The sequence below is a fragment of the Planococcus citri genome, chromosome 3 (genome assembly GCF_950023065.1).
Source record: "Planococcus citri chromosome 3, ihPlaCitr1.1, whole genome shotgun sequence".
NCBI lineage: Eukaryota > Metazoa > Arthropoda > Insecta > Hemiptera > Pseudococcidae > Planococcus > Planococcus citri.
The window spans coordinates 2,871,693-2,888,956 of NC_088679.1; the positions used below are offsets into that span (position 1 = coordinate 2,871,693).

The 17,264-nt window shown below is 33.5% G+C and overlaps 1 long non-coding RNA gene across 1 annotated transcript in view; it reads right to left on the reverse strand.

Annotated features, from left to right (window-relative positions):
* LOC135841658 (uncharacterized) overlaps positions 1-17,264 on the reverse strand; it is a 285,746-nt gene that overhangs the window by 70,216 nt on the left and 198,266 nt on the right. Inside the window, exon 4 of the long non-coding RNA XR_010557966.1 lies at positions 894-995. This is a non-coding gene — a long non-coding RNA (uncharacterized LOC135841658). The remainder of the gene's footprint in view (positions 1-893; positions 996-17,264) is intronic.

Sequence of the window (17,264 nt, forward strand, 5' to 3'; positions counted from 1 at the left end):
AGTGTGTAAATTTTTGGCAAGTTGACCAAAAGTTGTAATGTTCTTAGTCAAAATTCCAAAATTCTCAAGAAAATAGTTTTTTGATAAAATAATCAAATGGTCGTAACTTTTGCCAAAATTGCTGAGAAATTTGTGTTCATTTTGCCAACAAACACTAAAAAAATTGATTTTCCTATTATCTGTTTAAAAAGTCCTGTTTCTGTTCCAAAAATACCAAACATAAGTCGTATTTTTTGCTAAACTTTCATAAAGTGCCAATTTTTGGGGAAAATGTGAAAAAGTGTAATTTTTGGCAAAATAGTCAACGAGTGCCCATTTTCTGGCACAATTGTCAAAAAGTGTCGATTTTTGTTAAAATCATATGACCGTTTTGATAATTACACCAATTTTTTTTTAGAAATTTTCGTGTTCTCTGAAGAAATTTCTATACTATTTTCGTGCTTTCGCGCTACCTAGGTCAAATTCTCGCCTTTTTTCGTGCTCGAGTGTGCTTTTTAATTTTTCAAAAAAATAAATTACAGAAAACTTTTTTTCGACGCTACGAGTACTTTCCCACATTTTCTCGAAAATCACCCATTAGTCACCATTACTACCTACAAGTTGATCGTAGGTGAAATATTAATAAAAACTAAACAAAATTAATCAATTTTTCGTACTTTGAGCAGCCCTGCATACATCAAACACCCTCCCCCCCAAAAACAAAATTCCCAAAATTTCAAGTAAACACAGTCAATTTCACAACACTCCATACGACTTTCAAAAAATTGAGCTCAGAAAAAAAATGAAGTAGTCTGACATTGTAACCGATCGATTATAACCGCTCGTACCCCTACCCATAATACATATTTTAAAGCAAATACCATTTAAAAAAATAAATAAATATTATCATTTACCTGTTCTGCAAATCTGAAAATCTTTGAAACGCCCTCAAAACATAACCGTTGGAATATCAGCATAAACTAATCTCCTGGCATCGTAATCATCAGCAACCACACCTGCAACGAAAAAGAAAAAATCCAACTAGTAACATAGGATGATTAACATTACTAAATACTTAATCATGTAATGAATAATTTATTTATGACCCTTAGCCATCGGTATAAGAAAATTTTTGATAAACTATTATACTCGAGAAATTATACACTAATTAAATCACTCTGTTCTTAAGTAAGTACACAATTAATTGGATGAAAATGATGAAAAGTAAACGTCATAAGAACTTTGTGTGCCCACTATACCCGCCGACATCAATTCTATAAAAATAACCATCTTGTTCCTATTAGAAAAATTATTCTTCTAAGTTAATTATTATTTTAGAAGAAAAATAATTAAATCATCAAAGATTACTCTCGTACATTTCGATTCAAGAATCAACAATCAATGAATATTTTCAAAGGAAGCCGATTCATAATTGCTCGCATAGCGTAACAATTGTTGATTAAATTGATACTGTACGTTTGCAAATTACCTACGAATCGAATACGTACAAATACGTTATCTAGACGTAAATAATTATCCAATTTACTCGTATTCGAATAATTAATTCGGGTTAATTAGATAGACTAGAACGAAGAGATGATCGCAACAGATATATCGAGAAAATGAAACACGTAAAAGTACACAAAATACAGTATAGGTACTCATCAAATTATGACTTCGACTTTCCTCTTCAAATCCAATGAGTCACTGGAAATTGTACTGCAGAATAATCACTGATGATGAAGAACCTCAGTCTGCAGGTTTGAAAAAGTGGTAAGTTCTGCTTGGTTGGTTCTTTTCTCAATTTGAATTGAATCAGAACATACGAGCAGGTTTTTACGCAATGATCACTGAATTTTCGCCATTTTACCGACAAAGTACCTGCTGAAAAATTGAGTCACTGACCAATTAGTAATATTTCACCGCCAGACTGGTAAAACCATTACATATTGTTGAATCAAACAATTGTTTTTATCGATTGAATCATTCATTTTGCAAATCGAAATTATTTTCATTTAATTGAGACGTTGGTTCAGGAACATCACCAGACTAATTCATCCCAAACCGCAAAATTGACTCCAAAGGGGAGGTACAAAATTTACAATTTTCAAAAAGTACAACCTGTAGAGGTTTTCAAGGGCACAGAATTCATTTTTAGAAACCATTTGACCTCAAACCCCAAATTGGTTCTCAAAATAGGGATTTAAAAAACCAAAAATAAAAAAAAATACGATTTTGGGAGGTATAATATTGCACTTTTCAACACTTTACATTTACAGGTCGATTTTCAGGGCATCCCTTCCCCCTCAACTTTTTTTTTGAAATATGAAAGCCAAAAACGGACAAAATTCGACATGAGAAAAAAAAGTCGCAGGATCCTTATATATTAAAAGATGTTTGAAGGAAAACCTTGATAGAGTCCGCCAGCCTTTTCTACTGAACCGATTTCAACGAATTTTTTTTTAAAACGTTCCTTTTGACGTGTAGATATGTCATCAAGGGAAAAAAATCGAAAATTTTGAAATTAAAGGCCGAAAAAATTGAAAAAACACGTTTTCTATTGTGTTTAAACAATAGAATTTTGGATATAAACCTTGATAGAGTTCGCCAGCCTTTTCTATCGAACCGATTTCGACAATTTTTTTTTCAAACGTTCCTTTTGACGTGTAGATATGTCATCAAGAAAAAAAAATCCGAAATTTTTAAATTAATGGCCGAAAAAATTGAAAAAACACTTTTTCTATTGTGTATAAATGCACGTATGTATTACAATGCGCACCGACAACAATACACTCAGAACGTTGCTATGTGGGCGTGTTTACAGCGTAGGGGTGTTGAGGAGGGAATGATATTGTTGTGTTGCGAGTTACATTCATTCCTATAGTATTTAATTTTTACAAAACTGGAATGTGGTATCAGTTAAAATAATAAAGGAGAGGAGGTTCTGCACTTGAAATCATTTTTGGTTTAGAATTTCATTTCAAGAGCACAAATTGAAATGTTTAGTGGAACACTGTTCGTAAAAAAATTAAAGTGAAGATAGGGGGAGGGTTCAATACTGTGTAGCCAGAATTTTCTCAATGAAAGGGCAAAACCAGATTTTTAGGCATTAAAAAAAATCAAAATTAGAGGTAACTTCATGAAGACCGAAAATTTTATGGAAATGAAGGTGCAATTAATGCTCAAGTGAAGTGAGAGAGAAAATTTTTTGAAAGAAATGGGTACAAAAAACGAAAAAACGGTACATTATTGCACGCATTATTTCTAATTTTGACTGGAGGGGAGGGGGGGTAATGGCTCAAGTCACGTCTTCCCTCCGTTAGCTACGCCACGACTGGTAAGGTTTCTAAATTTCTATACTTGCGATACAAATTCGACTACCCTATCTCAGATTTCCATTTAATAGGAGTGAATTACTTCAGCATACTCACTACCTACTCATTTTATGCCATTATTTTACAAGAATTTCAAACATTTTTTTTACCAATTTTACGTAAGTATAGAATTTCAGAAATTTTACTCCTAAAAAATGATGATGTCAAGTCAGTAGGTATACCAGAGTAATTCAACATCCCAAATATAAATCTGAAGTGAATAGACGTAAGTTTTTTGAGGAAAACAATGTAGTTGATTCATTTTAAAAGTTGATAAAAATTTTGTTCAAACTTGAATTTTTTTTCTTGAAAAATTTGATTTTTTAAAAATTGTACTTTAGAACCCGAGTAGAATTTGCCATTGACATATTTTAGCTGATTTGCATTATAGGAGAAGGGGCATGAGTTGAGTTGTCAAAAAAGCGAGCCCCGAAGGGGCGAGAGGCCTGAGCGGAGTGAGGGCCAGGGCGAGCAGCACGAGCGAAGCGAGTGCGCGAGCAGGGAGTTCAGGTCGCGGAGCGACCTAGGGGGCGAAGCCCCCTAGTTTTGACCAAATTTTGTAAAAACCTTCATTTTTATTTGAAAGTCACCCAGAAATTTTTTATCCCTGGATGTGATCCTGGAGGGAAGATATGGGTTCTCAAAGAGGGGATATTTTCGAAAAAATCATGATTTTTATAATCTCACTTACTTTTGAGTAAATTCGTGTTTTATGAAAATAGTTTCTTCTCGAATACTAAACGTAAATTATGCCAAAACATCTCGAAAAGTATAAATTATTTCTGAAACTGAGATATTATTTTGAAATTCAGTGATGCCAATATTTTTCCATTTTTCAAACAAATCGAAAAAACTTGTTCGTCATTTTTTAATTTTTTTGTAAAAATTTTCCAACAAAAAATGGAGTAAAATTCAAAATTTTTTACAAAACAATTCTCGTACTCAATCCCTTCTCCCCCCCCCCCGGGAAAAAAAACAGTAATTTTAGTAACCAAAAAAGTTACAAGACGCGAGTCAAACATTTTAATACAAAAAAGAAGAGAACATTTCGTTGAAAATATAAAAAAATGAATTTTTGAGAAATTCTGGCAAACAATAAAATAATGATTTTTCCAAATTTTTGTCAGAAAAAAGACTTACACAAAAATGAAAAACTTTAGCAATTTCAGCCCCAAGAAATCGAGATATCGACAATTTAAAGCCAAAAAACTAAGATTTTCAAGCAATTTTATTTTTGGAAAAAACTGAGACTTTTGGAAATTTTTGGCAAAAACGAGTTTTTTTGTCAATTTTTGTCAAAAAGCGAGACTTTTTGGAAATTACTGGAAAAAAGTGATACATGTTTACAATGTCTGTTTTAAAAAAAAGGTACGTTTTCGCAATTTTATTCGAAAAAGTGAAAATTTTTGGCAACTTTTTTGATGAAAGAAGACCTATTTTTGGAAAATGTTGGCAAATACCGCAACGTCGACTGTTTTTGGCAACAAATCGAGACTTCGCGACCGATTCATGAGAAAATCACGTTTCAAATCATTATTTAGGAGCATTTTCGGTGCATCGGACAAAAAACAATTTTGCAACGAAAATTTCCATGTGAATCGTTCGCGAACGAATTACAAAAAATGATTCGCAGTGATTTCAATATCGATTTTCATTGAACACAGAAATAGAATCTCGAGAAGAGGTTTCGTCATTTAAAACGTTCGCGAACGATTTGATCGCATTTCGAACGAATCATTCGCGACCGAATCATAAAAAAATCATGTTTCAAATCATTACCTATCAGGAAGGTATTTTCAGTGCATTAGACTAAGAACAAGTTTTAGAAAAAATAATGTGAATCGTTCGCGAACAAACGAACCATTCTCTAAATGAATCATTCGCGAACGAATTACCTACAAAAAATCATTCGCAGTGGTTTTCATCTCAATTTTCATTGAATTCAGAAATTAAATCTCGAAATGAGGTTTCGTCATTTAAAACGTTCGCGAACGATTCGATCTCATTTCAAACGAATCATTCGCGATCAAGACGAAATCATAAGAAAATCACGTTTCAAAATTCAAATCATTATTAAGGAGCTCTATTTTCGGTGCATCAAACAGAGAAAAATTTTTTGAAAAAAATTTCAATATGAATCGTTCGCGAACGAATGAATCATTCAATAAATGAATCGTTCACGAACGTTTAAGAAATTGGTTCAAAGTTGTCTTGCTGTAGACGTGAAGAAAATCCAAATGAAAATCGTTTAAAATATTTTTCAATATGTCGTTCGCGAACGATTTGTTCGAGAAGCGATTGATGCATTCGCGAACGATTCGTTCCAAAAATATCGCGTTAAAATTCTGAGACCTACTATCGACAAAAGCAAAGAAGCGACAATTCTTATCAATTTTGGGCAAGAAACAACTTTTTTGGCAATTTTGACAAATCCGAGACTTTTTGCTAACAAAATTTCAAAATGAAAAAGGCAAGACATTTATCAATAAATTTTACGACTTCTTCACTGATGGGTTGCGAGAGGAGGACAACATTTTACACTTCAAATTTTCGTTTCAATACCTTTCAACATTTTAATATTTTTTCAGAAGGAAGAACTGTCAATGCCTTGACAGCATCAGTCGCTGATTAATGATTATATAGAAAAGATTTTTAAATTCCTTAATTTTGGAGTGAAATTTTCAAATTTCTCGGACATTTCGATAACTTTTCCAGAAGGGCAAAATTTCTCGACTTTTTTCAGTTTTCCAAAGAACGAACATTCTGCTCGACCAACACAATTGACCCAATGAGCAACTCTGCAACTTCAATCTCCACACAGACATATTACGAGGATACGTTTTTAAGCAAGTAAGTACACGATACCGGATCGATTCAGGCACTGAACAAGAACATACAGAAAAAGATAGAGGGAAAAAACATGACAAAGCTCGTTACCGAGGTACCCGCTTAATTGATAGATCGAATGGGAAGTTGCGAAATAACGAAACAAGAAAATATAAATCTATTTATGTAACGTAGTCACGCACTACACTAAAACAAAACACCTGTACAAATGCACACACTGACGTATGAGCGATGTGCATGTATTCAAAAATAAACGCTTTTGTCTTCGAGAACCTATTTAGAATATACAGGGCAGGGCAGGGCAGGGCAGGGCAGAGCAAAGCAGAGCAGTAAAGAAGGGAAAAAATCGCCTTATATCCCTACGAGGAAGATACGTACAGGTAGAGGTACGCAAAATAAGCTATGACCTAAAAGCCTACATCAGTCGACAGATCAAATTAATTAATACTAACTCAGTTACCGAGTTTCAATTATCTGAAGCAGAGATCCCTGTGGGGCTTTTTTTTTTAGCGAATCAGTCGTTGACGCCGCTTACTTATACACAGAAGCACCAGACCAAAGCCTCACCAGACAACGGTATCGGCTTCGCATAAAAGAATCGGAAATTAACGGGGCTTCGACGAGCGACGGTTAAGGTAAGTTGAAATTATTTCATCTTATAAACAAAAGATGTGTCACTATTTTATTAAAAAATTACGCCAAACATTTTCCAGCGTGTATTTCAACTGGAGCGAGATAATAAAAGAAATAATAACGATGGTTACAATATCGTACAGTACAATAAAAGACGATTCGACTCGGCTGTCACCTTAATAATAAAGATGTTAGAAAACCAGCCTAATATACCGCATCGCCAATAACAACTGTAACGCCTATAGTACCTAATCGAATGATGTACATACAATTCATATGTCCGCTACCGTCTTCGTCGCCGCCAACGCAAAAAAAAAGACCGAAATACCAGTATAATAAATTAAAAAAAGAGAATAAATATGAGAAATCTATTATAAGATAAATTAGTAAACTTTTTTCACAAGTTGAACATGGTGGAAAAAAATTATCTTATTTTTACATTCCAATTACAGGATATACATCATTAAATGTATACATTGTATGGCAAGCTATAAAAGAAGGTGGTTTTTTAATCTAATATACTTACTACATCTTTTTCCACATCTTATCACTGACCTTATGGCGTTCAAAATTTTCTCAAAATGTTAGGGAAACAACAATTAATAATTATTTTTTTACCACAATTCTCATCCGGTTAATCTTTGCCCAAAAACTAAAAAAATCAAGAATTAACCTTCGATAACCTTTTTTTTAAAAAAAAAAAAAAAAAACAACACCTTTCGAGTGAGGCAATCATTAGTCAAAATAATCTGTATTCTTTCAATTTAGCCGACAACGAGAAATGTGAATATCATTTGGGAACAAGTGTAAGTTCGCTGATAAACTTTTCAAATAGGATGTTTATTTTAATTTGATAATGAGATTAAATTATCCCGAAAAAAACGACTAATAGGTGCTTCGATAACCGTAGCATATGGACTTGGAGACGACGATGGTCAGTTGATATTTTGGTCAGTTTATAAATCACCCTTTAAACAGATCCAGATTTTTATTTCGAAGTATCTATCCCTGGTACAGTAAAATGTTTTGTACTTTCTTAAGCTAATAATGAAAACAATTGGCAGGCTTTCAAAAATTCCAAATAGCTGATTTTATGGCATTATATTTTCATTGAACCCCTAATACCAAAATTTCAACTGTCGAGTTGATTTCTCGATTTTTTGGGCAAATTTTTGAAATTCCAAATTTGACTAATTTAGAAGATTTTTTTTTTTAAATAAGTAAATAAAAATTTATTCGGGCAAAATGATGAAAATTAGTCCTGAAACTAGAAAGTATCAACGCCTCGAATTCGAATTTCACCAATTAAAATTATTCCAGCGCGATTTTCGATTTCTCAAGAATTTTGCTTTAGAATTAGTGGAAATTAACTTGGGCAGCCAAAAATCGAGTTGTGGCTTACTTATATGTACTTTACCTCTTCAAAGATTCAATCCACATTTGGACCCATTTCCAGTCTGACACCTCAAGCAGGGCCTTCGAGAGAGGGAGCAAAGGGAGTAGTTTGCACTGAGGAGACCGACAAAACAGGGCCTGTGATACAAGAAAACCCTGATTTTTTATTTCTCAAAATACAAATTTCTTTTCTTTTTCAAAATTGAAATTTCTAAAAAAAAAATATCATTCAACATTTGAATTTTTTTTGGGTGTTTGTAATTAGGTACTTGATTATTACACCCGTCGTGTGAGATTTAAATCGAGTTGTTAAGGTCAAGTTTATTAATTAGGTCTAAGAATTTTTTAATTTCGGAAGGGTCGTCTGGTATGAATAGGGATCTTTTATCTATTTGTAGGGATAGTCTGTGCTGATGTAAGGAGGGACAGTGAAATAGTAAGTGTTGGACAGATTTAAGTTCTGACGCGCAGAACTGGCATGTGGGTTTTGGGGTCTTTTCATAGAGGTGATTGTGGGTGATTTTTGTGTGGCTAATTCTCAATCTAGTTATAATGATTTCTTCAAGTCCATTTAGTTGAGATAGGTTTTTCCAAGGCTGAGTAGTTTTTTTGTGGTGAAAGAGCTTGTTTGATGTTTGGAGGGACCAACAGTTTTGCCATTTCTCAAGTGTGTTTTGGGTGAAGATAGATTTAAGGTCGTCAGCTGTGATAAATGTGAGAGGAGAAAGAGTAGTGGCAGATTTTGCATTTTCATCTACAATTTCATTTCCTGTGATTCCAACATGGCTGGGTACATAATATGTACATAAACTGGATGGAGAAAATTGAATTTTGTAAATCAAATAGAGTTTTATGAATATTTTAAATTAGGGGGTGGTCAGGAAATAGATTTTGGATAGCAGTTAGTGAGCTGAGGGAATCACTCTGAATTAAGAAAGACTTATTTTCTGATTCATAAGTGAATATGTCACAGAGACTGTGGAAAATAGCTGTGAGTTCGCCGTTCGGCAGTGTAGATTGAAGAGCAGTAATGGATTTTAAAATTTGAAATTTTATGATTAATAGAGTAGGCATACCCTGAATGAAGTGTTGGTATTTTTGATCCACCTGTAAAGCAGAGATTTAATTTTCTGTATTCTGATAAAAGTTCAAGATAGTTTTGTTTTATTACTAGTGGAGAGTGGCTATTTTTTGAGTAGTTAATAAGTTGTGTATTGACTTGAGGAGGTTTGAGGAGCCAAGGGGGATATAATATTGGTTTTTGGATGAGTGTTTTTGGATTGATTTGAAGATCATTCAACATTGTGATGAAATTAGAAATGGGTCCTTATATTTGCAAAACATGGGCTTCCATACTCGATTTTACTGCAAATTAGAGATTTATACAAGTGATGTAGGAGTTTGCGAGATGGATTATACTTAGTGTTTTTGATAATTTTCAACAGATTTAGGTGTTTCATGATATCTGATTTTACTTTTAGAAAATGAGGAGTCCAATTTAGTTTTCTATCAAAAGTTTTATTACAATCCTAAGGAGAACTTAAATAAGTAATATTTCTGACTTTAAACAAGTTAGTTACATGACATGTGCAGGGTTCACCCCAGTGAGAGTGTACTCTGCTATTTTATAAAGTATCTCTCCAGTGAGAGTACTCTATTTATTTTTTATAATATCTATGACTAAGTCGTGAGGTTTTAACTGATGGATGTTTCTTTGCTTTGATCTTGTTTTGTGTGTTTTCAACTTGAGAAATTCTTTTATCCATTTTTTTAAGCAGTTCCCAAATGTCTTTTAAGCTCGCCTGCTCTTTTAGTTCCACTGGTTCATCCGATTCATCCGTGTTATTCGTTGGAAGGTTTCTTTTGACAATTTTGACTTGCTCAGGTTTCTGAGTTGTTATCTGCTCCTGGCTTTGAGTGGTCCTTTGCTTGACACGATCAATTACTGTCATCTATTTTTGCTTGATATACTGGACACCCTCTCCAGTTGGCTGTATGATCACCATCACAATTGGCACACTTGGCTGGGTCTTCTTTCTTCTTCCTACATTGCTTTGTTTCATGGTCTAATCCACACTTAACACATTTGGGTTTCCTTGCACAGTATGTTTTGGTATGACCAACCTGCTGGCAGTTTTTACATTGAGGTAGCTCCCTCTTTTTTGCTGGAGGTTCTACCTTCACTTTCGAGTGCAACAAGAACCCCATTTCATAAATGGTCTTGTTGTTTTCTTTTGGGTTGAGATTACATAAAAGAGTGGTAATGCCACCTTATATGATTTCTTACTCACAATTTCTCCAGATACATCTTTTTTCACCTCATTTTTTTAATAATTACATTGGTGACATTAATGGCATCATGTCCGATTTTAATCAATTCTAATTTGATATCCTCGGGTGAAGTGGAGGAGTGTAGCCCTCTTATAACTACCTGATAGGGTTTATCTTGTTTCAACTGATATGTATGGTGCCCAATTCCATACATTTTGTGACTAGGATTCTTCCTTATAGCCTCCAGTGCCCTATACACTGCTCTAAAGCTTTGCTCATTTGAGCATGCTATTTTAACATCTCCATTAGAGAGGGTTTGCATTGTAGGGGTTTCACACTCTTCCATGCTTTCCAACATTGCAGTAAATTCAGTAATATTTCTAATTCCACTTACATAAATAGGTGGAATACGTTTCTTTTTGAGTTTTTCACTGTAAGTTTCTTTTGACTGGATAGATTTAATGCTGTCTATTGTCATATTGCTATGATTTTCCTCTGACTAGTCTGTTGATGTTGTTTGTTCGCTGAGATGGAGCTTGATAGTGAGCTACTACTTCTCGTAAGTGGTTGGTTGATTTGCCTCTGCTGTTCTTCCAATTGTTTTTGTTGAAGTTTATTCTGTTTCACAATGTCACTGTACATAGCTGTTAGCTAATGTTCAGTGTTCTGTACCTCCCTTTATTTTTAAATGTTCTGTTCATCGTGTAAAAAGCCAAGAAATTTAGCAGTGGTTTTTAATTCTGAAGAGTGTCCTTTGAAGTTGAGAATGAGATCTGGAGGAATCTTATTTTTTTTTTTGGTGAAAAGTATACAGTGGGTTTTTGACTCAGAGAAGGTTAGACCATTAGAATCTGCCCATGACTCAATTTTTTCAAGAGTTGCTTGGATTACTTAAAGAGCTAGTTGAATATTATTTGAACGAAAGGAAATGTTTATATCACCAGCAAAGATTCTCAGAGAAATGGGTCAAGAAACAACATTGGAAATGTCATCAATCAAAAGTATAAATAAGACTGTGCTAAGAACTGAACCTTGGGGGACTCCATTTTCAATTTCAAAAAATTTTGAGTGTGTATTGTTAACTCTCACTCTAAAAGTACGGTTTGTTAAGAAATTCTGAATAAAGTAGGCCAAATGTCCTCTAATTCCAATTGAATGTAATTTTTGGAGAATTTTTTATAACGCCAGGCTTTATCGAATGCCTTTTCAAGATCAAAAAAGACTGGAAGAACACTTTCTTTATTCTGTAAGGCCGGACTAATTTCTTTTTTGAGACTAAAGAGGTGATCCAGGGTAGATCTTTTCTTTCTGAAACCACTTTGATAAATGCTAAGAGAGTTTGAGGAATCAATATACTAATTAAGACGTTTAATAACCATTTTTTCGAGTATTTTATAAGGAACTGAAGTTAAGGAGCTGGGGCGATAACTTAGATGCCAGATTTGGGTTTTATCAGGTTTCAATATTGGAATGATTGTTGCAGTTTTCCACAATTTTGGGAAGGAATCAGAAGTCCAAATCATTTGAAATTTTAAAGTGAAAAAAATGAATTTTTTTAAGCCCCTGAAAAACTAAATTTTCAAGAGCTTTCGCCTTCACCAGGGCTTGTTCTATTTTATTTTTCAAAATCAACATTCCAAAAAAAAATCTTTCGAATTCCACAAGTAAAATTTTAAAAGCCAAAAAATAAACTCTTGGCATAAAAAAACCATCGTTTTTATAGTCCTCTCAAAATACAATTTTTTTAAATCTTTCGCTCTCGCTTCGATCGGGTCAATTTGTTTATTGTCTTAAAACGAAAAAATTCACATTTAAGCTCCCTAAAATCCAAAACAGAAAATGAAAATTGTTATAAATCATATGAATATGATATGTATGTATTAGTTGGCAAAAATTGGTATTTTCCCCCTATTTACATCAGTAGGCAAATTTTCAGCCGAACCCCCTCCCCCTCCCTCTCTCCACCTCTCAAAAAACCTTAAAAACTTTGCTCCAAAATACTCTGCTGTTTTGAATGAGGAGTGTGACACGATCGTTAGACAGTAAATTTCATAATCTTACAACTCTGTTTTATGTACCTATAAATTACTTGTTTTCAAAGATATAGCTTCAGCACGTGTTGAAAAGAAAAAGTACCTACAGGTACCTAATAGGTATATTTCTTAGAAACACGTTCAAAAGGCAATATTGCGGCTTTGATGTGTAAGCCTACACATGTGATAATTTTACTTAGAATACGTGAAGGGATTATGGTGTAATGTCCCGATAAGGATAACATTATTTATATGCATAATGAGATTCTTTCTTTCTTTTTGAATTAATTTGTTAATCACTTAATGCTGTTGGTTAGATAGTTCGGAATCGTTTTTTCACTTATCTACGGTATAATTTGTAGAATTCTTGGAAATCGTGTATTTTATAATGAAGTTATTGTAAATGTAACTCGAACAAAAAATTCGATAGGTATAATTTAGTTCTTTTTTTTTTTGGTGATAGGTCAAAAAAGCGGTGTTAGATAAAAGAAACGGTACCCGTTTAAACAATTTGACCGAAAACCAAGTTAATTAGTATTAAGAATACAGTCGATAATTACATATTAATTATCGAACAACCAGTGTTGTGGTAAATCAATAATATAAACAAGTTGTTAGCGCGACCTAACGTATTATTTAGATTTTTTTCTCAGCTTCCAGGCACGTAAAAAGCATGGGGATACTTTGGTTAGTTGAAAGAAACCTACCTAAGTATACGGTAAAGGTATATCGATGCACACTAACACACAGTATACAGTATGCTATGGTAATAGGTTTGTAAATCGATTCGACGAAATCGCTCATCGTTTTGAGAGGATACCTACAAGGTGTTGTGTGAGTGCAAAGTCAACTTATCTCTCTATGTACGTGTATCGTGTAAGTTCGTATTTAGGTGTGAGTGTGTCGAGCAGAAGCAGCATCATGTGCATAGGAAAGAAGATGTGAAACATTATTATAGCTTGTAGGACTGGTGACTGGTGACTGGTGGAAGATAGTTAAGTTGCTGGCCGAAGTCGATGCCGACGTCTATGCGTGTTTATATGGCGGGTACTTTCTCGGTTTGATTGATTCGTTATCCTGCCTTATTCATTTTATTAAGGCGAGCATAATTAAATTCAAATAACAATAACGTCGCTGTTAATTTATACCTGTACCTGCCCCCACAATGTCATTCCAGACGTCTTTCATGCTTTCATTATTCCGACAGATAATTAACTTGTTACAATCAGCGCCTCGACACGGGCGCCTTCTTCGTATAGCTTCGCGTTTTACTATGCGGTGTTTACGAGTAGGTCTAGGTACTGTACGTGTACTACGTTTGGTACAGTGTGCGCAAAAAGGTTTCCTACAACGCTTCAAAGTAGTGTAACCATTGAAATTATAGCATGTTTAAGGGATCAAGGTTGGGCACTCTTTTTGAAAATTAGTCATCCCTTCAGTGTCGATCGACTCATTTTGAAGAAAGCTTCAATTCGAGTCTTTCAAAATTCTCGTTAAAAAATAATCAAACTTTAAATCGATGACTCTTTCTGAGGAGTTCCGATTCTTTTTCAACTCTTTTTTAAGCATTTGGTCCAATTTTTGACGTCCAAAGAAAGCTCAAAGGACCTCCAACAGATAAATTTAACGCCTCGAAACACAGCAATCAATTCATTTTTTGGTAACTTCGACAGTTCGCGAGGAAAAATTTTCACACCACGATCATAATTGAAATAAAACACCATGAAATGTCGTGAGAATTTTTGATTTTGTAAACTTTTTATTCGGAATTTTTTGGGTTTATGGTTCAAGTGTAAACTTGCATCGTTTCTAAGCAGCGTTAAAATTTTCTAACTGGAAAAATTGTCATTTTGAACGACCAAACTCGACTTACATTTACATGGAAAATACATATTAAATTTTTGATCGTTTATACGTTTTTGCTCTCCACACAAATTTTTATTCTATCAAAAATAGTAATTTTTTCCAACTCGAAAACATATTAAAAATTTTCTTTTTTGACAAAAATTTCCGAAAAAAATTCAGCATTTTTTTTGGAATTTTTTTCTGAATTTTAAATTATTTCAACATGAAATTCTTCGAAATTGTAAACTTTACGAAAACTGATGAAATTTGAAAATGAAGCGAAAAAACCTGTAAATGAAAACTTAAAGTTCGAAAATGCACATTGAAACTGATTTCTTTAAATTTAATTTTTCTCAGTTTTATTCACTTTTTTTTGAGGGGGGAGGTGAATAATATCACATGAAATAAAAATGAGGATAAATGATGAAATTGTAAAAAAGAAATGTGAAAATAAATAATGGTAAGTAATCAACAAAAATGTGACAAAATTAACAGAAAAATGAAAAGATAGAAAATTGATCAACGAAAAGTAGGTACAAATAAAAACGGATGAAAAAATTGAAAAATTAATGCAACATTCAGCAAAACATGAAGGAAATGAGAAAAAAAATGAAAATAACAAGAAATTAAAATTTTTAAAAATGAGAGAAAAATTGAAAACGTCAAAATTAAAAGGAAAAAAACATTTAAAAAATGAAGAAAATTACGAGAACAAAAAAAAACGAAAACCAAACAAGAATGAATAAACTTATTTTGACCTGTAGTTGAAAAGTTTGGATCTATGTTTGAGGTAAAAAATTTGAACGATTTTCAACAGATAGATTCAATTTTTGAGAGAATGGAAAGTTCCTCAACAAAAATTGAATGAAAACAATATTGTGATCCATAAAATATTTCAATTATCTAGTAAAATATTTTTTTAGGATGAGGGGAGAAGGGGGCGCGGGCGGAGGCTTGGTGAATCATTCGCGAACGATTTGATTCGAATAGATGACTCGTTTGCGAACGAATCGATCAATTTAATTAATTTTTGGCGAATCATTCACGAACGAATTAAATAATTTTTGATAAATCGTTCGCGAACAAATCGATTCATTTGATGAATTTTTGACGAATCATTCAAGAACGAATTGAACAATTTTTGGTGAATCATTCGCGAACGAATTGAAGCATTTTTGACGAATCATTCGAGAACGAATCGATCTATTCAATCATTTTAGGTGAATCATTCGCGAACGCATTTATTCGTATAGACGACTCGTTCGTGAACGAATCGATTATTTTAATTATATTTTGATGAATCACTCACGAACGAACTGAATAATTTTTGATTAATCATTCGCGAACGAATCAATTTATTTGAACAATTTTTGGGGAATGATTCACGAACGAATTGAACAATTTTTGGTGAAACATTCGCGAACGAAGTAAATAATTTTTGATGAATCATTCGCGAACGAATCGATCTATTCAATCATTTTAGGTGAATCATTCGCGAACGCATTTATTCGTACAAACGACTCATTTGCGAACGAATCGATTATTTTAATTAAATTTTGATAAATCATTCACGAACGAACTGAATAATTTTTGATGAATCATTCGCGAACGAATCGATTTATTTAAACAATTTTTGGGGAATAATTCACGAACGAATTGAACAATTTTTGATGAATCATTCGCGAACGAATTGAATCATTTTTGACGAATCATTCGCGAACGAAGTGAATCATTTTATGCGAATCATTCGCGAACGAATTGAATAATTTTGGACGAATCATTCGCGAACGAATTGAATAATTTTTGACAAATCATTCGCGAACGAATCGATCTATTCAATCATTTTAGATGAATCATTCGTGAACGCATCGATTATTTTAATTAAATGTCGATGAATCATTCACGAACGAACTGAATAATTTTTTATGAATCATTCGCGAACGAATCGATTTATTTAAACAATTTTTGGGGAATGATTCACGAACGAATTGAATAATTTTTGATGAATCATTCCATTCGCGAACGAATCGATTTATTCAATCCGTTTTTGGCGAATCATTCACGAACGAATTGAACAATTTCTGGGGAATCATTCACGAACGAATTGGATAATTTTTGACGAATCATTCGCGAACGAATTAATTCATTCAATTACTTTAGGTGAATCATTCGCTAATGCATTGATTCGCATAAATGACTCGTTTGCGAATGAATCGATTATTTTAATCAATTTTTGATGAACTATTCACGAACGAATTGATTCGTGTAAATGACTCCTTTGCGAACGAATTGAACTGGTATCGGACTTCACTTTGAGTATCACTGATTCAGCCCTCTGTATGGCTAGGGGGCTTGAACTTTTTATGAGCAATCTCCTATTTAAGGTGAACTTTCTCATCAAATTTTCGTCAAAATCCAAGTAATACATTTCTTTTCCATTCCACCCTTACATCTGCAAACCCTGCGCCCCAAAAGTCGTGTGGCATGGGTGTAGAAGATTTCACATTTTCTATACTCTGTGAATATTTAACATTTGTTTTCAATTTTTTCTTATACATTTCAATCCTAAACCCCATTCTGTTCGCTGTAATTGACTTTTTGCATGATTTCCGAAACACCCTGTACATAAAGAAACGTCCCATTTTCATTAAAAGCCGCCGCTCTGCACGACGCACTCGCCTTGCTTGCTCACTTTCAACTTACCCTTTTTCCTTCTGCTTCTTCTTCTTCTTCTTCTTATAACACGCTATTCTGACATTTGCCAGTTGAAGTAAGTCAATTACCAAAATCTTACGCGTTACACCGAGATGCACGAAACATTTATCAGCAAGTTGCACCAGCACCAACAACACCACCTGTACCTCTACCACTACCTGTACCGTATATT